Consider the following 23,386-nt stretch of genomic DNA (forward strand, 5'->3'; position numbering starts at 1 on the left):
AACACCCTTAACTTCTAGGTACCCTAGGTGCACAGGACTGAACTAGAAATGCAAAACACATGAACACTTTATTATTAGCTGGGCCTGTAGATCCAACTCACAATGCAGCATTCCATAAGCTAGGCTAGCACACATGGAGAACTCATTTTCCCTACACTAGTGGCAACCTTGAGCTTGAGGCCAAAGTACATATTGGTATGAAGAGGGATTCATAAAATACTAGGCCTGAATCTTCGGTCTTACCATCCAGTCAAGGCTGGCCGAGGATGCCCAAGTCAGCACAGGAGAGAGTGGAGCCAGAAAGAGACAAAGAGAGAACATTTGATGTTATGCCAAGGTACACTTGCTGCCAGCTTCCAAACAGCGCAGTCACCTGTAAACCAATCTAGCACATAGGAAAAGAGAGAAAAAGGAGAGCTGCTCAGGCCCTTTCCATTCAGGAGTAGCCCCAGCCTTACCACTCTGGCCAGGTAAAGCCAGGAAAGAGAAAAGACAGCCCACATCCACGTGGGTTTAAACCTTCCAAATGGGTACAGTAACTAGACCCACTACGACAGAGGCCACTGAAATGTCCTTTACCTCACTGAGCCAATTCTCCTTGTTGGGTGGGGAAGTGAATGAAGTCAGGGTGGAGAGAAGCACAGAGCCTGAGAAATAGGCCTTTGGCAGTGGGAGAAATGAGAAGCCACATGCCCCCCCAGAGGCCAACAGCCATCAAGACAAAGGTTCTTCATTCTCTTGTTTCCCAGCTATATACAGAAATACGGTGATGTACAATTTTACGATGCATGTGTATCACAGAAATTCAGACTGCATGTTCAACTAGAGCATTCTGGATTTCAGCAATGACCAAATAAAGATGAGCAAATACATGTCCTATATAAGATATATGTTGTCTTCTTGAGTTGAACCAAAAAGAGGGGAAAATCATCAAAAAAGGATCACAAATCCAAAGGCTCAAAAGAAAAGGAAGGAAAAAAAATACTTGTGCCAGGAACATGACAGAATCAAGTTTGCAGAGACTGATGTAAAACCTTAATGCCCAGGTAAGAAGACTTTCAGGAACTCATATTTAAGGAAAAGGCTATTTGTTGTTCAGGCTTTGGGAAAAAACACCAGAAACTTAAAAAGCAACAATCTCAACTTTTAAAAAAAGTGTTGATAATTCAGGAACAATGGGAAAAAGACAGGAACAATGGGAAAGAAAAATAGTGTGGCATGACACCTACAAACCATGGAAGGCCTCTAAGACAGCAAAGGAAAATGGGAGACACAAAATGAAATTTTAATTATCAACAGTTTATATGCAAAGAAGAAAATGAAACTCCCAAAGAACAAAAAGAGCTGGGACAAAGATGTTTTTGCCATCTTCATGGTGACGAAGGTGATCCAAGGTCTAGGGAAGGCCAAAGCCAGATGAAGGCAAGAGTTCAAGGAAGAATACGAGGCAGGATTCTCTTCCTTCCTCACTGAGTCCCAAAGGGCACAGTCTGAGAAAAAACTCCAAAGGTGGTTTCGGTTTAAAATATTCAAGGGGGATTCTCCATCTAGGACAAATGGTGAAATGGGGGGAAACTTACCACAGTGACAGGAATCAAAACCCCCAAGACATTCCAGAAGAATAGGTAGAGGCAGGGCCCACAGTGGCTGAAGGGCTGCAAGGCCTTTGGATCCTGCTGGATGGGAGAAATGGAGAGAGAAAAGTAGAAGGTTTATATTACAGAAAATTTAGAATTACAAAGTTTTTTGGAGAACTGGCTATTATAAATGTGGGGATCCAGCTCAGAAGACAGGACATAATCACTTGTATTTGAGATTTATATAAATATACAGGATTCAAGGCATGGAGAACCAAAGAAGGGGTAAAAAAATCTGAGACACATGGAAAGTCCAGGCAGTCTGTATAACTGCCCTCTAAGATAGAGGAGTCTTAGCCTCTTGATAGGAACTTTATCCAAAATTGAGTTTTAAGTTCTTAGGTATCAGATGACTGACTGAGATTGGCTAGAATCCTAGGAGTCAAAAGTCAATAGTGTTTTCTCGCTGATTTTCCAGTCAAGAGGAGTGCTGAAGCAGCAAACTGGAGTCAGACCAAAGTTGTTCAGGTCCTGGCTCTACCACATATCTGCTGTGTAACCTTCACCCAAGAGGTTAAGAATGGAGTTAATGGCAATAATACAGGCACCTGACTTTATAAGGTTACTTGAAAAGGCTGTTTAAGGATTAATTAAGTTAATCTATGAGAAGTACTTAAAATAGTACTGGACAAATTTTAAGGGCTCAAAAAAGAATAGTTATCATTACCATCATTTTATTTATTTCATCTACTACCTCCTTCCTCAGCTATACTGTATAATTTGCTCAGAGTAGCTTGGGTATAGATTTCAAGATCCATTTTTAAGTCCGGGGAACTTCCCTTTTCCTTGGGAGGTATGATGGCATATTAAGGGATTCAGGTATCAAACTGCTGCCACGTTCACGAGTTACTTGTTTATCTAAATGTTGTAAATCTGGGAACTGTGCTGAATTACCATTCATCTATATAGGTCCCCAGACCTTTGGAAGAAAGGAATTCGTGAAAAACATAAGGTTAGAATTATCCAACTTGCTAACAGCCATCTGAAGTTGCTATATCATTTTCAGCAGAAATCACTAGCATGAGAAATAGGGTCCTACACACTATTTTGAGTGGTCCTGTACTGTAAGAGACTGAATAAAATAGGAAGAAAATGAAAAAGTAAAAATGTTTTCAACATATTTAGGGATCTTAGCTTCTCTGTGGGAACAAAGGGTTCACTGAGAATGAAGGCTGTTAGTAGGATATACTTTAAAGGACAGAAGGGCCGAGCCCGTGGCGCACTTGGTAGAGTGCCGCGCTGGGAGCGCGGCGACGCTCCCGCCGCGGGTTCGGATCCTATATAGGACTGACCGGTGCACTCACTGGCTGAGTGCTGGTCACGAAAAAACGACAAAAAAAAAAAAAAAAAAAGGATAGAAATACATTTAAAGAAATTTCAAATGGTTTTGATATTGGGCCAGGTTTTTTCTTCCTTATTGAGCTATACATGCCAGTCATGGTACCCACTAGCCTACAAATCCTACTGATGGGAACTTCCTTTGCTTTGAGGGTGGGCCCAGGCTGCCATGGGCCACCTGACTGCTGATGAGACCAAGTGCAGACATCTGACCAAAGAGATTAACTGCCACCTATGATGTGACTTGGAACAATAATAAAAGCAACAACAAAATCAGATTCCCTCTCTCTCAGAAATCTAAATGATACTGACAGAATGAGGTGATCCACTGTAAGAGATGAAGCTGAAAGGTTACGATGTACAAAGAGACTGCCAAAGGTCATGAGAGATCACAGCAAACCAAAGTCATGAGCAAGGAGAAGCTAAAAAGTAGAGGAGATGGGCTGAGCCCGTGGCGCACTCGGGAGAGTGCGGCGCTGGGAGCGTGGCGACGCTCCCGCCGCGGGTTCGGATCCTATATAGGAATGGCCAGTACACTCACTGGCTGAGTGCCGGTCACGAAAAAGACAAAAAAAAAAAAGAAAAGAAAAGAAAAAAAATAAATAAATAAAAAGTAGAGGAGAGACACACAGAGCAGGGAAAAATAAGCTAAATGGCAGCAAGAGGAGAAAGACACAAAGAACAGAGAGATGCCATGAGAGACCCCACTGTCCATGGGAAAGACTATGGCTTGTCTCTGAACAGCTTTAGTTCCTGACGGTTTTCTAGTCCGTGCACATCCTTACAACGTATCCCCTTCTTCTGAAAATGGTCTGAATGAAGCTCTGTTCCTTGCAACAAAAAATCCCTAACTAAAACAGTGACTTCAACTCCCCCTTAAGATGAAGTTTTCCCAGGAGGCTCCTCGATGCCACCAACAGATTCCCGGCAAGTCCACCCCCACCAGACATGCCTAGGCATACTCAATGTCTGCTTCCCAGCAGAACAGGGATGTCTGGTCCCTAGGCATACAGGCGCAGTCCTGAGGGCTTATGAGCATCTCACGGGCCTATGAAAATGTTTGAGACCTAAAAAAAAATTTACTAGATGGAAAATATGAAAAGAAAATTGCAAAATCAAAGTCCATAAATGTTGAATGTCTACAACTAGTCAAATGAAGCTTAGCTCATATAGTTTCATATAAGCTAATTTTATGTGAGACATGGGTGATTTTTTAATGTTTTATATGACATGGTAAAGGCCTCCAGAGGTTAAAAGTGCTTAAGGCCTTCAAAGGTTTTCTAATTAGTCCCACAGCAATGGACATGTTTGGGCTTATGCTGGAACATGTCCACCCCATCCCTTGCATAAATGTGCACTTTAAATAGCATGCCTTACCATTCAAAACTAAGCAATCTGAAATTAGAAGTTAACTCCCACTGCCAAAATTGAAACATGTTATGATTTTAGCACTTCTGATATTTCCTAATTTCTATTGTTTTTTCTTAATGTAATATTTTGAATAAGTGAAGACAAAGAAATTCTATTAGTCATCCTACTAGTTTTACCAAAAATGAAAACAAAAATGGCATTCATGAGAGCAAATGGTCCTGCACATTTAAAGGATTTAACTTCTGACATTTATCGGAATAATAAATCAAAACTGGTCACATTTACTCTTTCCTTCTGCAAGAACTCCCTCAAACGTCATGAACAGACCTAAACATTCTCTTCCATTTGATCAGTTTCTCAACCTAAGAAAAACAGGAGGTGGCAAAAGTTAAACTAAACTTAGATCCTACACCCTGAGATGATGGTGTTAAAAACAAAAAAGCAACTATAATCCTTTCTATGGTCACTATTGATATGGCTCGACTTCTGTATGCACAGACAAGCCCTCCAACTTTTCTGTGGAGCTGTCTCCTGACCTGTCTGGCTAAGATCAACTCACTCTTCTCACACTCACTGCTGAACTTCTCCACCTCTGCACCTTCTGTTTATAACTCCTGCTTGCCCTTTTCTACCCTCCTTTCCCCCACTCCACCACTTCTGCAAAACTGCTCTCAAAGCTGTGATCGCTTGTCCAACCTCGAGCCGTTCCTCACATCTCACTCTTTGACACCTAGTTTAGACAGGTCTCTCTGGCCCCAATTCCCTGCACATACTCACTTTTCCTCTGGCTTTGCTGAGTGCATTTATCTTATCTTTTACACCTACTTCTCAAAAACAGGTAGCCTCTAAAGGTATGTCCTGACTCCATTTTCAGCACAACTACCTGCACAGCTTGAATGATGACCATTTCCATGATGATAATGCCACATTCTCTTATCACCAGTCTGTCTTCTTACCTATATCTCCAACAACCTACAGGAATATTTCCCTATCATCCCACAATGAACTGAAAATCACTCCTTTATCATACTTGAAATCCGTATAAAAGGAACTTCTTCCCTCAACACATTTCCCAGGCGAGGAACTCTCTCCTCCTCCCCCACCCCCCATATCTTTCAACTTCGTTTTCTCTCTGCACTGGTTTTTTCCCTTCAGTATTTAAACACAATGCCAAAGTCTCTCCTACCTTAAGGAGAAACAACTTTTAATCCTATGCCTTCCTCTAGCTGCCATATACTGCTGCCCCATCCATTTTCCCCTCCAGGCTCCTTAAAGACTTGATTTCCCTAATTTCTACTGCTTCACTTCCCACTCATTCCTCTGCCCACCACCATACCACTGACGTGCCTCTCAACATCAGGTTCCTCCTGACCAATCCAAGTGCACTTTTCATTCTCTGTGTCACTGGATGCTACTGGCCACTCGTTGGCTCCTTCTGTGACTCCATGGCCTCTGTGAACACACACTCACTGCATAAACCCCAGATCTTCAGTCTGCCTGGCAAGCTCCTGTTCCTCTATAAATACTTAGACATTCCCATGGGTTCCATCTTAGCTCTCCTGTGCCCACAACTTACATCCAACCAGTTTCAACCATCTTATCCACTGGCTCTCAACTCTGGCTGTTAAAGAAAACCCTTGCTAGGAGTCTGTGTTTCAACTGCTCATGATGCCTCCAGAGGGCACTCAAACACCTGCTCAGAAAATTTCAAGGATATTTACACTAAGGTATTAAAACTTGAAATGACTTTTACAGTAGATTACTACCTCTAACTAGTTGCCAAGCATCATGAAAATTTGTACGTGTTTTGTGCAGATTCCCTGATTCTAAGTGTGAATCTGGAAGCTTATCACAAGGTCTTAATCCTACCACAACATAAAGATGCAGTAATAAGTTAAATGAATATTGGCTAACTGAGAAACCTGACGTGTTTCTAGCTGATGCCAAGTACTTTTAATCAGTGAAATATTCTTAAACCCTATCGGGCTCAATCCTATACATATTTGAGCTATACATCTAAAAATGATTTTGAAAACCAAAGGGACATAATGGCATTTACTCTGCAGAAGAAAAGGAGCTCCAATTATTTTTATGAATTGTTTTATTGTTAACCTAAGAGCGCAGAACTCATAATCTTTGGGATAGAGGTCTGCTCTGGCTACAAGCGCTTCCTCACAAGCTCTGTCACAATACCATGAAACATACTGCAAAATAAGATCTGGAAATAAGCTATGATTATTTTATGAACTTGCAGGGGTATGAAAAATAAATGAGCTCTAGAATAGCTTTATTGAATTTCTTATATCAGGTGACAGAAGACACACTGCATATTCCAGAGTTAGTATAACACTGTAGAGTTAGAAAGCAATTCAAATTATGCTTCATTAAAATTAAACTTTGAATGCTCCTGGTACATCTCCAAAATAAATTTCATTTTTTAAAATCTTTCCTTCCAGTTTCTTACAAATGCCTATCTACTGAGGCCACTGGTTATCTACCCTGAGAATCTCCGATGTGGGCTAGCTGTGGCACAACTTTAAACCTGGGTTCAACGACTTCAATTTGTCAAATCTAGTTTCACTCTTGATCCCTTCATCACATGTCAGGGCCATTTAATACTACTGCTCCTGTCCATTCTTGAAACTTCCTCCTGTCAGGATACCTCTCTCCTGAGAATCCTCATAAGCATTCCCTCTGGCCAGCCCACGAGGCTCCTGCACACTAAGCTAATCTGCTCCACAGGCCCGACAACAGTGAACCCAACAGTGGTGAGCATGGGAGCTAAGCTGAGCCAATCAGATTCCCCTCCCTGAGAATTCAGAATTGGGAAGTGGAGAGGCTGTCTGTGAAGTGAGCCAGCAGGGGTTATTCACTCTGGATGGCCTTCTGGAATGGCCACTCTGGGGTCATTTATGCTACATACAGCAGAGAGACACTGTCTAGAGAGGGGAGCACGAGCACAGAACAGACTGGCAGTGAGAGGAGACCAAGGCAGAGAGTACAGCCACACTGACTGCTGCCAACTTCCAGCCAAGAAGTAACCTTGGATTCCATGGTGCACTCCTCAGAAAGCCCCTGCACTTAAGCCGTTTCCAATGGGTTTTATTTCTTTCAAAAAACGTTCCCTGGTTAAGACATTCTCCTTGTGCTCTATCTTCCGTTACCTTTGCAGGCACATTCTCCCCTACCTTTTACCCACCTTGTGCTCTGAGGTACCCATGCTCCACTCTGCCTTGCATGTCTTCTGATTCTGCTCTGCATGTTTTTGCCCACTCTCAGCCATGTGGCAAGGACAATGAACGATTCCCAAATCTCTACCCACACTTCTAAAGGCCAGGTGGATGTAGAGCCAGGGCACCACTCTGCCAATTTCCTGGCCTGCCTTTATGTGAAAAGGACCAGTTCATCAACATCAACAGAAATCACTCCAATTAGTCAGGAATACTCTGACAACATGATGACTGACAATAGATCCACGAATGCCCAGAGGAAACACCACCACCAGATCATACAGGCTGAATCTAGCGCAATGGACCCCGAAGACAATCACAATATCACCCAAAGTCAAAGTAAGTCTCAAATAATTCCATGTAAAAGACACTGAGAGTCCAGTCTAAGCTGGACAGATACCATGTAGAAAGATTGATTTAAGAACAGAGCTATGCACAGAACCTGTTCATTCACATAGCAAAGCATATATATGTACTATAAAATAATTCTTTCCAAATCCTCCTCAGGAAGAAACTATATGTCCTATAAGCCCTTCAAACTTTGCATGTCTGAAACTGATCTGTCATCTTCTCACCAAAGCCTATATTCCCAACTACGCTACCCCTCAATTGCCCAACCCAGAAACTTGAATATCACCCACCCGCCTCCCTACCACAAAGTCCATCTCCTAAATACCTCTCAGATCTCTCCACTCACAGCATCTACACAGTCTCAACTTTAACTCAGGCCACCACAGACTTCCCCTGGAATACTACAATAGCCTCATGTTTTGCTTTCCTCGAATCCACTATCCACTCTAATGTAATCTTCCTAAAATGTAAAATGGATCATTCTTACCCTGCTTAAAATTTTTCAATAGGTCCCACCCATTTCCAGTATAATTTCCAAATTTAATCATATGACTTTTTTAAAAAGTACACACATCTGTTCACCATGCACCTAACATATGTCCCAGATATAATATACTTTGTAAAATTAAATTTTCTATTATAAATGTAATACATCTAATCTTGGTAAATATAAAGAAAGATTATTTAAATCACCCAACATCCTATCACCCAAAGTCTACAATTGTGATTTTCATCTAATTTCTTCTAGACATTTTTCTACTCATAGGTTTTACTGGAAGGTTGCTCAGATTTTTGTTTAACTAAGAGTTTTCATCATATCATGCATGCAACTGAGTATTCTGATTTTCTTCCACTTAACACTGTTATGAGCATTTTAACATTTTCCTCATAAATTTTTTTTATTTTAACTTCTCAATATACATTGTAGTTGATTTTCCTGACCCTTTACCCATTCCTCTTCCCCCCTCCCCTCCCCCCATCATATCTGTTCACTTGTCTTAACAAGTTCAAGGAATTGTTATGTCCTCATAAACACTTTTAATGGCAGTATGTCATGCAGTGGATATATCATAGCCATTCTATAAACTGTACTCTTAAAGATAATTCTATGATATCTATCTTTTGTACATAAAGATTCTTTCAGTATTTAAAACATTCCTTTGATGGTTTCTAGATGGTTGCTACATCAAGAAGTATGAATATTTTTAAGGTTCTTGATACATATGGCCAATCTAACATAAGACTATGCCATTTTTACCACATCCTTTTAAGAACTAGGTACTATAATTTTTGGTCTAAATTTAGGTCTTTATTGAATTGGTGAGATATTGTAACGTCTTCATTACAAAAGTAAATGCGTATTGTAAAAAAACTGAAATAATGCAAAGGCATGTGAAATAAAAACTGAGTCTTCTCTATGCTTCCCCCAGAAGTAATAACAATTAAATGTTTTCCATGTATTCTTCTAGACCTTTTTCTATTTTTATTCAACACACACACAAAATGATTATTCTGTTTTGTATCTTACAAAAGACAGGATTAAACCTGTTTTTTGGCTCAGTACTATACTCTAGACATTCATCCAGGCTATGTCAATACATACAAAATCTACCTCTCTTTTTAAAAACTACATAACATTCCATAGTATAGAGATGCCAAAATTTACTGTAAAATTTATCTTTACTTTTTCCTCATAAAAATGATGCCGCAACAGACTTCATTCATATTAACTTGTGTCCTCAAATGAGAACATCATGGATTTCTTAAAGCATGATTTTTTTATTTTGATTGGTTCTGCCAAATGCCCATTTAAAAAGGCTCAACCAATTTTTATGTTCCCAACAATGTATTAGGTGCCTTTTTCTTTACATCCTTTGATAGCTCTTCATTTTTGCACCATGCCCTGCCCTCAAATCTAGTTTAAATCTCCATTTCCCTAATCACAACTGAGGTTGAATTCTTCATTGTTCTGACACTTTCATTTCTCAGAATTACTGAATTCCTTTTTTTAATTGTGTCAATTCTATTTATTCTTTATACCTGTTACAGAAACATTTTTCCCAGTCTGTCGCTCTGTAACATCTTCTGTCACACAGAAGTATCAACTTTGATTATGGTCAAATTTATCAATCTTTTTCTGTATGATTTTAAGTCTTGGTCTCACCTAAATGATCTAACCAAAAAACATATTTTTTAAAATATATCCTCCCTACATACCGAATTCTCTTATATTTCTTTCTAAGGCTTTTACAGGTGTTTGTTTTTGAAGTATTTCTTTAATCCATCTCAAAGTTATCCTGAATATGGTAAAACAGGATCTTTCTTTCTTTCCAAAGAGCCATTTATCCCCATACAATATATTGAACAATAATTTCCCAACTGTTGTGAAATACCAACTTTATCATATACTAAATAACTATACATAAATAGGTCTGTTACTGGATTCTACTTTGCTCCATGGATCAATTTGTCTCTTCTCGTGCTCACCATTTATATTACTACAGCATTACAGTATGCTTTGATATCTGGTATAGCAAATCCCTCATCACTATTTTTCCATTAGAAAAATGTTTTGACCGTTCTAACACGTTTACTCCTGGAAAAGAATTTTAGAAGCACTTTATCAAGTGTCTAAAAATAATTTCCACTGGGATTTCAACTGTAATTACATTGAATATTATAGCTTAATTTGGAGAGTACTGCAATATTTACAATGATGCCTTCCCCACCAGAAACACACAATGTCTGCCCATAGATTAGCTTTTAAATCATTTAGATAAAAGTTTTTACTCTTCTTTGTAAAGGTTTGGTAAATTTACATTTTATTCTTAAATGTTTTCTAGTTTTGCTGCTATTGAGAATAGAATCTTTTCTGTAGGAGTAATTATTATTTCGTTATTAGTGAACAACTACACATCTTTTCAAATGTTTAACAACTTATATTTCTATCTAGTGAACTGTCTACTCACATCCTGTAACCACCTGTGTGTGGATTTTCATTATTTTCTTCATTGATTTGTATAAGCTCTTTACATATTGAAAATATTAACTCTCTGCTTATCACCTGACACAAATATTTTTCTACTTTGTGGTTTGGCTTTCAATTGTAGGGTTTTGTTTCTCTTTTCTTCTTGAAGAAGTTTTAAATTTTTATGTAGTTACTACACTGATTTTTTTTCTCTATTGTTGCCAATAGGAGCAAGTAATAATAAATTTGTGTGCCCTAGGTACCAGTGCCTTATCTCTTACCCTCATACCACCTGCATGGTGGAGATTATTTTCCTCACTGAAAACATTCCAGTTTAGATACACATGATTGCAAAGCTTGTGTTCTGTCCACCACAGTATGCAAAACTCCTCTTTCCAGATGTTCAATATTTACTTCCATTTTCCTTATGACTCAAAAAGCATTCATGATGATTTACTATTTATTACATTTCCATTCAAAATAGTTTATCTCTGGGGTGCTGAACAGGTTCCAGTACAGATACTCTAAAGCCAGTATGACACGAGTGCAGCTCTATACTATATCTAAATATTATATTCAAAAAATGGATCTCTCCATAACACCTAAACATCACATCCAATATGACCTGTCTTTCCATTTGGGATGCTCTTTCAGATCTTTCAGGATATTTTATGGTCTCCTCCACATACATTGCATTTACCTCAGCAAGCTTGTGTCTAAATGTTATATGGGCTTTTTTGCAATGTGATCAGAGCCAGTTTTTTCTTTGATTTTTCCCAATTTTTTATGCTAGTTTATTTTTGGTATTCAGAAGGCTATCAATTTTATATATGCATTGTATACCCAGTCACTTCATCAATTTGTCTAACCATTTTCCTGTTATTCTTGTTTTTCTAGTCAATAGCATCTACAGATATTTCCTTTATTTTTATTTTACATCCTCACCTTACTCTTATTTGTTGTATTACTGCATTGTCAAAACATAAAAACCATATTTTATTTTGACTCCCTGATACTTTCCTTTTAAGTATACTATAGCATAGATTAATTTACCATTTATGTGTACTTTCTGAATTAAAAAAGTACCTTTTTATTATTACTTTTATTTATTCCTACTTTTTTAAAATAAGAAATGAGGTTTGTTTTTTATCAGCACCGCACTCTCCCGAGTGAGCCACGGGCCGGCCCCTGAGGTTTGTTTTATAAATTAAACATCTATTTTGAACTTAGTGTAGTTGGTAGTGTGAATTCAATGTGAACTCCAAGGTAAACACCGTGTCTCTTCTAGATAGCGCTCTGAAATGCCATACCTGGTCTTCCCCACTTCCACTTTCCACCTCCACTACCATCCCCACATTCAGCATGTAGCAACCAGAACAGCTGTTTAAAATTGCATATTTGATGATGTCACTCCCTGCTTACAACCCAACCCTTATAATGGTTTCCCATTTCACTCAGGATAAAATACAACATCCTTGACCTTCTTTACAAGATCCTACATGATCTGGCCCCCTGACTAGCCACACTTCCCCCTCACCCGCTACAATCTATCCACAGTCATTCTTTCAGTTCTCGAACCCCAGCAAAGCTATATCCCCCCTCAGGGCCTTCCCACATGCTGTTCCTCTGCCTGGAAAATTATCCCCCACTTCACTTGACATTAACGCCTACTCACCCTTCAAATCTCAGCTTCAGTCTAATTTTTGCAAAAAAGTCCTTGAGGGCCCCCCTCCCCAATCTAAAATTTGATACGCTTTTTTATACTCTCATAGCAGGTGCTACTTAACTTGCATAACAGATACCACAGTTTCCGATTATCCATGTATTTGTATGATTCTGTTTAATTTCTGATCCCCTTACCTTCACAAATTATAAACTCCATGAGAACAGGGAGAAGTTGATTTTGTTGGCCAAACTACAGACACTCATACGTATGTGAATGACAGAAAAATACCTACAAACCCCTAACTGTACCTCTTACATTTTAAAATGTTGCCCATCACATCATTCAATGTTTAAATTGCTAAAACTCTTTCTGCTACTGCCTACAAATCCCTTAAGAATCCCGAAGGACATAAAAGCTAATCTGAATCTACTGCTGCCACAGAAAAATATATGTGCAATTTACATCATTAGGAAATAAGTTGTGTTTAAATATCACAATGAGAGTTTTGTTTTATCCAGTATTCAATTGGCTGATATGTTTATTCACAGTCAACTGATAGCCCTTTTTAAGGCCTATAAAAGTACAAGGAAAATGTACTTTGCAAAATATTCTTTAAGAAGTCCAATGTATTGCTGGTACTTGATAAAAATTAATTATAACAAAATCACAAATTAAAAAGCACCCAAAGTTGATTATCTCTAGTATACTATGATGCACACATCTGGTCAAAAAAGGAAATATAAATTATATTGCAAAAAAATAATTTTTGGATCACAAACCAATCTTTATATACCACTTTACATTCTACAATGCACTTTCACATGTATAGATCACTGAACTCTGTGGAGCAGACAGAGAAGGTGTTATCATCATTTACAGAAAAAGAAAACAGAGACTTGGAGTGATTATGTGTCCTCCCCAAGGTCATGCGACTTGTAAGTGGTAAAGTCATAACTGCAATGGGGTAGAGGTGGAGGCTCACAAGTAAATTTCTTAACCAAAGAGAACTCACACCATAAACACCATAAACACAATCTCTGTAATTAGCGTGGATTTGTGCTCCCTTCACTAGAATTTCATCTCACCAGAGACCACCACCACCAAAATTGCCATCAATCTGGGAAATGGGTAAACAAACTATGGTATACACAAACCGTAGAACATGATGCAGCAGTTCCTAAAAAATGAGTTATAGCATTATATGCTGAAATCGAAAGACAGAGTACACTAGTACTTGTTAAAACAGTCAAAGATGATCTAAGTACATAGATAAAAGTATTTTTAAAGATCTAGGAAAAATACACAAAATAGTCATTACCTCTGCAGACAGGTTGATGGTCAATGACTTTTACCATCTCTGTGATGTATTCATTTTTACAAAGAAAATGTTCTACTCTAATTTAAAATTAATTTTTAAATTTTAAATGAACCTGTGAGTTGAACAAGGCCATTTTTCTTCTCTAAAAAGCTATGCATTTATAAAGGAAGTAGAGACCTCCTGTAAGAAGACACAATACATAAAAGCAGTTCAATCTTACTGAAACAATATTGTCTAAATATTACAAAACCTTCCTTAAAGAAGGCAATAGCTTAGAAATATTTTTTCAATATCTAGTCTCTTTTGTTGCGATAGACAACCAATAAACAAGCTATCAACTAGAACAGTACCGAGCAGCCTCCTTCTAGAGAGATTTAGTAGTTAGACTTCGGCAAGAAAGGTTTCACAAAGGAGCTGAGTTTTGAGGGACATGAGAGGTGATTTGTCAGAAATCCGGATGGGAAAACGTCTGGGAGGGGGATACATTAACTGGAAACAGAGAACAGGAAGAAAAACGAAGTCAAGTCCTGGAAAAGGAGAGAATTCCCTTGGATGTGAGACCCGAGAGAGAACTCGACTGCGCTGCCGGCCAGTTTACCTGGGTGAGAATCCGGCCCTTGTGGTCAAACAATGGAGGCGTCCAGCGGCAGCAGCCTCCTGCGCTGGGTGCGCAAAGGGTTCTTCATCACCTGAGTAGGATGCTGGCTGCCTCTGCCGGGGCTGAAGGCGCTATAACAAACACAACATCACACCATGCAGCCAGGCTTCCCGGAGCACAGCCTGGCTCCCCGATCCCACGGCGCGGCCATTACCGCCTCTCCGGGGACCCGCCTGGAAAGGCTCCAAGGAGCGGCTCCACGGGCTTCTAAAGCTGTTGTGCTCCCCCTTCCCTCGGCTCCAACAACAATGGAGCCCGGCTCGGGAGTCCGGCTCTCGCGGGGCCCCTGCCCGGCCTCGCCCCTGCTCGCTGCCCATCCTCCGCCTCGCGCCCGGCCGCCATCTGTGACCCCCCAAACCCTGCTCCCAGCACTACGGGCCCACGGCCGCCTTCCCGAGGCCCGAGGGGCCGCTGCCCTCCCCGGGGCCTGCCCGGGGGCCGTCCGGCTGCAGAGAGCCGCTCTGACCTTCCCTGCCGATCCCCAAGGGCCGGCACCGGCGCGAGGCCCATCTTAAGTGATGGGTTGTTTTTCTTTTCTTTAATCCACTCAACCTCCTTCCAACCCCCAGCCCGCGCCCCTTCCCCCAGCCCCCGCCTCCATCCGGAAAAGAAATAAAGAGACTACGGCTCAGCCGCTGGGAACTCACTCCAAGTGAGGGGTGTAAGCGCCCCAGGCCGCGGGCTCCGCGCACCCACCCGCCCTCTCCTCCAGGGACACCTCACAGGTGCGCCTCCGAGCCGCGCGCGCGCGCTCCGCACACCCAGACGCCTCCGGGGGACAGCGCGCGTGCGCACGCACGAGGCCGACGAGCCCCGGGGGAGCGGGGGACGCACGCATGCGCGCCGCCCGGCCCGCACCCCCTCCGCCCGTCTCCGCCCCCGCCCCCCATCCCACAACGGGCCCGGCTACCCCCACCCCACCGCTCAACGCGCGCGCTCTCGCTCGCCTGCCTCGCTCCTCCCTCGCCCCCCCGTCGCGGCCTGCGTTACCCAGGGCAACCGCAGTGCGGCCGCACCTGGGCTGTGCGCCTGCGTCTCATCGGCCAGACCCTCCCTTCCCCTAGGTCCTTGTCCCCGCCCTGCCACAGCTAGGGGGGAGGGGGCGTCACCCCCTCCCACCGGCCAACTGAGTATCGATCGGCCCCCCTCCCGCCCCACCCAGCAGACACAGACCCGCCGCCGCGCCGGCGCCTCGGCCGCCAGTCAGCCCGACGGGTCAGCGCGGCCAGGCTTCGCCGCCTGCCCCGCTCCCAGGGTGCACCGCGGCGAGCGCTCGGGTGGGAGCCGGCGGGATGCGCTGGGCGGGCGGCGCCGACTGACCTCCCTCGGCGGCCCGGCCGGGGCAGGGCCGGAGCCGAGTCCGTCCCGCCCGCTGCCTCCCCGCCCCGCCCATGGGCCGCGGGCCCCCGCTGCCGCCCGCCCGGAGGACCGAGCCGAGGGGGGAAGCCGCCTGAAGGACCGCGACGGCCGCGCCCGCAGGTGAGGCGGGGCCCGAGGTGAGCCGCGTCCAGTCCCCGCTCACCTGGCGGCGCCGGCGGGGGGCGGAGGCGCCCGGCGGGGACGGGCGTTCTTGTGAATGATTTTAAAAGCTCTCCCTGCAGGAGGACGGGGTCCTCCCGCCGCACTCCGGGGCTCGGGAGAAACGGTAGCTCTGGGGTTGGGCAGGGTGTCCCTTTGCGGAGACAACTCTGGGGAAGGAGGGCCAAAGCGAGGCGCAGCGACCACCGCGCCCGCTGCCTGCGGGGGCTGCCAGCCCGCTAAGGGGAGGGGGTGCCCTTGCCGCGGCTCCAGTCCAGGGTGCGGGCCGTCCGCAGCGCGCACCCCCGCCAGCGCCATGGGGGAGGAGAGGCCGGCCCAGGAGCCGCTCCTGCCAGCACCGGGGTGGGATCGTAGGGCGAGGGATCCGCATTGCAGGTGCACCAGGAGCGCCTTGGGGCCTGGCCCGGCTTTGTCTGGGATGCTGTGGGGAGGAGGCCGTCTGCATCCACACCGCTTTTTTAAATGCGTCTTACCACCCTGTGGACGTTAGAGACCTTCCCGGATAAGTTGCGGTTCCTAGTATCCCTTTACGTAAGTACTCTACCTTACAGCCCTTTTCTCAAGCTTTGATGTGGGCTTTAGTTTATCCTAAATAACGATTTGCTTGTGATCCATGAAACGGAGCATAATGCAGGTATGCAGCAGAGCTCCAGGCTTGGCTACTGAGCTGCCGTCTGCTACAGTGAGTTACTGACTGTAGTTTCTCTAACTTAGGTTTTCATGCTGACCTCTGTTGTTTGATTTCAAGCTTTAATGATATTTAGCAGCACGATCTATTCCACTAATGAAATTGAGGCGGCCTAAGAGAAAATATAAACGTGCTCTGTAATTTAGGTTGCACTAAGCGGTTTTATAACCAAAAAAATACAAGCTACCAAGCTGTAATACTTTATTACGCATTTCCAGAAACCTGTAAGAGTGTTAAAAGCTATAATTGCCTTTTTAAAACTTTTAAGTTTTAAATTTATTTAAAGAGCATTGTTATTGTTTTATTAAATTTCCTTTTTTTTTCTTTTCTTTTCTTTTTTTTTTTTTTTTTTTGGACAGTCAAGAATTCCCCAGCATTTTCTCACCATTGAATTGTAAGGGAAAAGACGCTAACATTTAAAGTCGTTTTTGCTTCCAAAGACGTTTTGAAATTTATGTATTTCTTTTGGCTAAATGTTCATCTTATGTGAAATAAGTTTGGAAAAGGGCTTTAGACTTGTGATTATATATGTGTGCTTGTTTGCATGTGTGTGTATATATGAAGGTACTTCAAAAAGTTCATGGAAAGATTCATATTGTCTTTTAATTCTATTTTTCCACAAACTTTTTGAAGTACCCTTCTGTACTCTTGTATGTGTGTACATATACATACACATTACCGAAAAACCTTAAAACCTGCATCATATTATGATTACTAATTAAATTTAGTTCAGGTATATTTAAAGCCTAAAGTACAGGACAGTTATTTGTGTGTATCAGATTTTTACTGTAACATTTAAATACATCAGTCTAACAAGTAGGTTTTTTGGAATTTAGATATTTTTATTGTTAGCTTTTTAAAAACCAAGTGAGAGGCCGGCCCTTGGCTCACTTGGGAGAGTATGGTGTTGATAACATCAAGGCCACAGGTTCAGATCCCTATATAGGGATGGCTGGTTAGCTCACTTGGGAATACGTGGTGCTGACAGCACCAAGTTAAGGGTTAAGATCCCCTTACCGGTCATCTTTTAAAAAAATTAAAATAAAATAAAATAAAAAACTCAAGTGAATACTTTTACTTACAACAGATCATTCATCTTGGATTTTTAACTCATCTATCGTACATTGGATAAATTGATTTTAATGTCATTACCTAATTGGTGGGATGCAGTTGCAACAATACTGGTGCTAATATCAGTGTTGATGCTTTTAAGAAATACTTATAAAGCATTTTTTCGTATTTCTGGCAAGAAAAGACATGGATCTTTTTCCTTCTATCTGGAACAAGGTCAGCTATAAATAGTTCTTAATACATAGGGAGCACACATGTTTATTAACTAAGATTAATTATATCTACTGAATTATATATCCTACAAGGGCAGCAACTAGCTGCCTTTGTACGGCTCACACAGCAAGATTACAATAAATATTTTAGTCAGATTGAAGTTTCAGACTAGTTAGGTAGGTGCTAGCTTAATGACACCAGTTTTTACATCTCTAGCTTTGATGTTTCAACCTGCAGAAAAGTTTGGGCAGGGAAGTGAATATGTCCTAATAGTCTTCAAATATTTGAAGGTCTGTCATGCAGCAAAGGGATTTTAATTATTTAGAGTAATTCCTGAGGACACGTAGTACTTACAGGAAGACAAGATTTCACTTTGATGTAAACGCAGTAGTTGTTTATGATTAAAACTTCCAGCAGTGGAAAGGATAGGCTGCTCCTTCCCAGGGGGCTTTCCTCATGAGCTGGCTCTTCACTGGATTCGAGGACTTCTGCCTTTCCCTTCTAGTTTTGTGGTTCTTTTATATTTCTTATGCTGGCTTCTACAGTTGTGGGCATAGCGACATCTCCAGACATCTATGTGAACCCTCAGAAGATTTTCACTGGGTTAGAGGCCAGCCTGGTATCAGAGATGATTGTAAGCCTACTTTGAATTTGTGTGGGGCCTTACAGGTAATAAAGCACTCTGACATTCAATGTGTTGTTTTAAAAGACTCTTTTTAATTATAACTGATTTGTATTTCTTCCTTTGGCTTTTATTTTCTACAATAAACATTTAATCGAGATGAAGAATACCCTTTTTTAGGAAGACAAGCAGAGTAGTCTTTTTTAAAAAACTCTTTTTAAAAGTGAGATGGTATTAGTCATTCTTTTGAGAGTCCGCAAATTGTGAAGGAGGATAGTTTTTGTTCTTAGCTGAAAATATTTTTTAAAAGATACTGATTAAACGATGATTCTTGTGCTTGCTCTGCATTTTAGTTTCTGTTCATTTCATTACTCAAACATGACTCAAGTTTCACAGCAAAAAGTCCAGTCATATCTACCTACAGTAAGTTGCACTGGGTGTTTTCTTCAATATGTCTGCATGGTTTTTAAATATATGCTGGCAGCTGAAGGTAAAACAAAGCCGAGAAGTAGGATTTCAGTGAATTGAAAGCATTAGGTGAATTGGAGCTTTGTGTTTAAAGAAGAAAAAGATGTACCTACCCTCTTCATGCTAAGCCAATCTTGGGAATGATGATTTTATCAACAGTGGGAATAATGATCTATCCATTATAGCAAAGATTAGGCTACTGAATGTTGATCTCAATACAGGTATTAAGTGGGTCAGTGGGGTAAGGACTCTAGTCTGTGGCCAAGGAGCAAAGCAAAGTCTGCTGTGAACACTAGAGTGCTCAGTACCCAAGGGTTGAAGTGAAGTAAGATAGTAACGAAACCAATTGGGTTCAACCAGTGTCTGACCTCCCCAATTTAGGAAGAATTCAGAGGAAAAAAATAATTCTGAATTAATGTATCCATGTACTTAATTTTTTTAAAACTCTTCTAAAAATAGATCTTCTGTTTTGTTCCTTAGCATATGGATTTGTCTCATGCTTTTGGGCCTGTCACCCATCAGCTGAATTTGGGTGTGATAAGTTAAGTGACAAAGACTCTCAAACTTTGTTTGAGTAAATAATACATCATTTATTTATACTGTATGCATGAAAGGAAAGAGGAATATCAAGTTTTTCTGGCCAACCAAAAAATAAATAAAACCATAGAAGAAGTACAAGTATTTATTACTTCAGAAGTAAAAATCACAGATACTACTTTAAATATTATTAGCAGGACAACAAGTTATCAAGTAAGGTAACTAGTTAAAAAGCAGCTTTTTTAGAGAGAGGTTAAAGGTTACATTTTAAAGCTTCTGGCCACAACCTCGGAATGCATCACACAGATGTCTTAAAAGACTTCTTTGTTAATCGGAACAGTCTTACGTTTTTATTCAGATCCCCATACTGGAGAGCAGATGAAGAATGATACTTTCATGATTATTCCCAATTTAACACTTTATCAGAAATAACTTTATGAGACAAGAAGTGTCTACTCTTCTGCAGCTGTAAGGGAAGAGGGAGTAAGTTTTCTCCTTATTTGTGAAATTCTTTGCTGTAAGTGAATTCTCAAGACTGAGCAGTAAAATTTCATTTGTTAGCACCAAAAAGAGCAGGCCTGAGAAACTTAATGCTTACAATGGGTGTGGGGGGGTGGGGCTCAGAAGAAAACTTAATAAATGATATATGAGGTATATAATACTCTACTTCTACAAATTTTTTCTTTGTTGCCTCTTTGGCAACACTTAATACATTTTGATCTGCATAAGATCTATTCTTTGCTCTTCAGATTTCCTTCCCAATCTATTTCTAAATGCATTCTGTGCCCTTCCTATTTACTGTACAGGTAAGAGAGTTTAGAGGCATTCTTTTAAGCTCACTCTCTGAAATAACATTGCTTAAGCATTACTGTTACATATAAATTATAATTTCCATTGTCATTGCAATCCTGTCTTTCTCAAAGTTGCACATTTTACCTAGAAATCTGTGCCATTATACTCTGAAAGGACCATCTTTGGTGTAATGTAGAGTGGACATAAAAACACTGTTTTCCCAAGATAAAGTTCCATCTCTGTCATGGCATAATTATCCTGGGATCTCCATTTTTTTCTAATGGTTTCTAATCTAATTTTTCTAATGATGAACAAATGTAGGAGGTTAGGATCATGCCATACTCTTAACATTAAAGGAGATTTTTATTTAAGCCCTATTTCTCCAGCTGTCACATACAAAAGGCACTGGTATTATTTCTCCCTCAATAGGTAGTGGCATGCAACAGACGATCCACTTTTTATAAATATTTAAGTCTTGCACATTGATAACAAAGATGAAGAAAGGTCTGATTTTTTAAATTTTGTGTTCCCATAGATAAGAATATAGCAGGGGTTAATAGGCCTGTACTTTCAAAGGAGGGTCAGTCTTTGTCTTTGATAATGAATCATCTTTATCCTTTGGTTGAATACCTATGACCAGACCAGAAAGTTCCAGTGGAATAGAGCAGCAGCTTTCAGCCACAGGGATGCTTGCTCACTAATGTGCATTACTTCTTGGGATAGGGAAGGGCAGTCTTTTTTGATGAGGAAAAAGGACATGTAATCCTCCTCAGCCTCTTCATTGGGCCATAGATGTCAAGTGAGGAATTGTTTTTCATCAGGAAAGTGGTCAAGTCAGTTTTTGACTGAAAGAGATCTGTCAGTACAGTAAGGCTGTGGTGTCAGGACACCCAGTTCAGAGACGACAAGGCCAACCCTCATGCAGGCTTCTTGCACCTGGAAATGAAATGCATTGACACCCTTCATCAGTGCTTTCCAGTGGCAGAACACAACTTCATCTCACACAGGAACATTCTGCCATTGGGGGAGTAACTAGAAGTCCCATAAGCCTACTCAATTTTTAGGCAAATGTCCCAGGTTTTTGTTTGTTGAAATTCTCATGTTTATAGGTAGGGCATCTGGCCACTTCAGTCCACTTTCCACAAAATCCTGGCCAGGTTATTTTTCACAATTCCATTTTGACATTTTACCACATCTTCTAATTCTGGATAAGACAGTGAAGGAATTGATAAGTCTGTAGGGCTTTAGAACTTTACTTACAATCTGACCTGTAAAATGTGGACATGCTTAATGCCAAATCTGGAAATGAAATATTTCAGAAGTCTTTTTGACAGTCATTGTGTCAGCCTTTGCACTTGGGTATCTTGTATACCCAGTGAAAAACCCTTTTTCTTATTTAAATAAAACTAACCTGAATATATTTACACACACACACACACACACACTCACTCTAGATAAGCTGCTCTCTTTGTCTTAATGGTTTCTTCCCACATGAGCTGGACAAATAGGATGACTCATACAACACTGTTGAGCTGCACTGGAAAATTTGGAGCATACTACCCATGTCTAATTATCCCTAGCATCTCATACTGTTTGTGTGTACCAAGCCATGGGACACAGGAGCAACATGAGGAAAGTAGATCCTTTGGAGCTACCAAGGGACTGTCTGGGGAATGCCAAAGATGCTGTGATTGCAAAGACTTACTCTCAGTCTTCAGAAGCCCTTTTCCCGTGTTGGGCCTGATTTTGAGACAAGGCCAGCATGGGAGATCTGCCATAAGGGACTGACTAGTCAATCTGAGAAGGATAACTGGCCATAGATAGCCTTGACCATGTTATTCACCAAAGGAAATATATTTCTGCAATAGTCCCAACTCAGGATAGCTTGAGGACCATTAGAAATGCAAGCTCATCTAAGAGCAAGGAGCCCCTACCATTTTCATGATTGTTCATAGAGCAAGTGAGAGTCAGGAGAAAGAGTAAGAAGGAAAAGTGTGATCACATATCGCAGTGAGGGCAAGAATTTTTGTCTTAGAATATGCAGAGGCAAAAAGGAATAGAGATTCTTTGTAGAGAACAGATTGCATACCAAAGACAAGTTTTCTTTTCTGTGAGCTACTAGTCTTCTCAATTATATACAAGTTTTTATTGATTTGCTTTACTACACCTTGATGCACACATTACATATGAAGGTACTTCAAAAAATTCATAGAAAAATTTGTATTTTAATTTTATTTTTCCATGAACTTTTTAAAGTATCCTCATGCACATGTAGTCATTCCAAACAGTACATTTAAGTGGCAATATGTTATTTAGAAATTTAAAATTGTAGTTTTAAAATGTTATTAAATATATCAAGTGTCCATAATACATTGATTGATTTTACCATCTTAGTTTGAGCTTTAAGAACAGCACTCAGAAAGACCTAACAGATCATCCATGGGGATTGTCAGGTGACAAAGTATGTTTTTCCACCTCGATTTTAATTTCTTTACAAGTCTTTAGGTAAATGTAGATTATTAACTAATTACCACATACTCTACTGGTCCAAAGAGAATTAGGGATTTTAGAAGACATTTAAAGTTTACATTAAAAAATGATGCAATTGTTGATATTAAGAATTGTCAGAGAAGTATGACATCTTAAAATATTACTCAGCTAATGGAAGTAGAGTAGCTTTATAGGTTGCCATAAGATATAATATTGTCCGAGATTTTTTAAAAAGCAGTTTATAAAGATACTAGTTTCTTAAATTATAGCTCACTTTAGTTGTATTCTAAAGAATTACTCTGAAATAACAGTGTAGATGATCATTTATCTGAGTAAGACAAAAGTGTAAGGAATTTAGGAAGTTCCATTCAATTTAGTCTTTGTGAAAAAATTCTTTTTTGTATAAATTGACATATGTGGCATTGTCTA

General features: G+C 40.8%; 1 protein-coding gene and 1 long non-coding RNA gene across 14 annotated transcripts in view; one reads left to right on the top strand and one right to left on the bottom strand.

Annotated features, from left to right (window-relative positions):
* Positions 1-15,818, bottom strand: part of LOC134369370 (uncharacterized) — a 39,865-nt gene extending 24,047 nt beyond the window's left edge. The window contains exons 1-3 of one of the 3 annotated variants that reach the window (XR_010022611.1): positions 15,711-15,818; positions 14,478-14,608; positions 1,581-1,676 (exon numbers count right to left, since the gene is read on the bottom strand). This is a non-coding gene — a long non-coding RNA (uncharacterized LOC134369370). Of the gene's footprint in view, positions 1-1,580; positions 1,677-14,477; positions 14,609-15,184; positions 15,299-15,710 lie in introns of those variants that run through there. The other 2 variants (XR_010022612.1, XR_010022610.1) reach the window with 2 other exon arrangements.
* Positions 15,819-15,824: 6 nt separating this feature from the next.
* Positions 15,825-23,386, top strand: part of CCDC92 (coiled-coil domain containing 92) — a 32,095-nt gene continuing 24,533 nt past the window's right edge. For 3 of the 11 annotated variants that reach the window (XM_063085798.1, XM_063085799.1, XM_063085804.1), the window contains exon 1: positions 15,825-16,033. The gene's annotated coding sequence lies outside the window, so the exon portion shown is untranslated. Of the gene's footprint in view, positions 16,034-16,430; positions 16,608-17,123; positions 18,653-20,135; positions 20,159-23,386 lie in introns of those variants that run through there. The other 8 variants (XM_063085796.1, XM_063085800.1, XM_063085805.1 and 5 more) reach the window with 5 other exon arrangements.

Source organism: Cynocephalus volans, chromosome 2 (genome assembly GCF_027409185.1).
Source record: "Cynocephalus volans isolate mCynVol1 chromosome 2, mCynVol1.pri, whole genome shotgun sequence".
Taxonomy (NCBI): domain Eukaryota; kingdom Metazoa; phylum Chordata; class Mammalia; order Dermoptera; family Cynocephalidae; genus Cynocephalus; species Cynocephalus volans.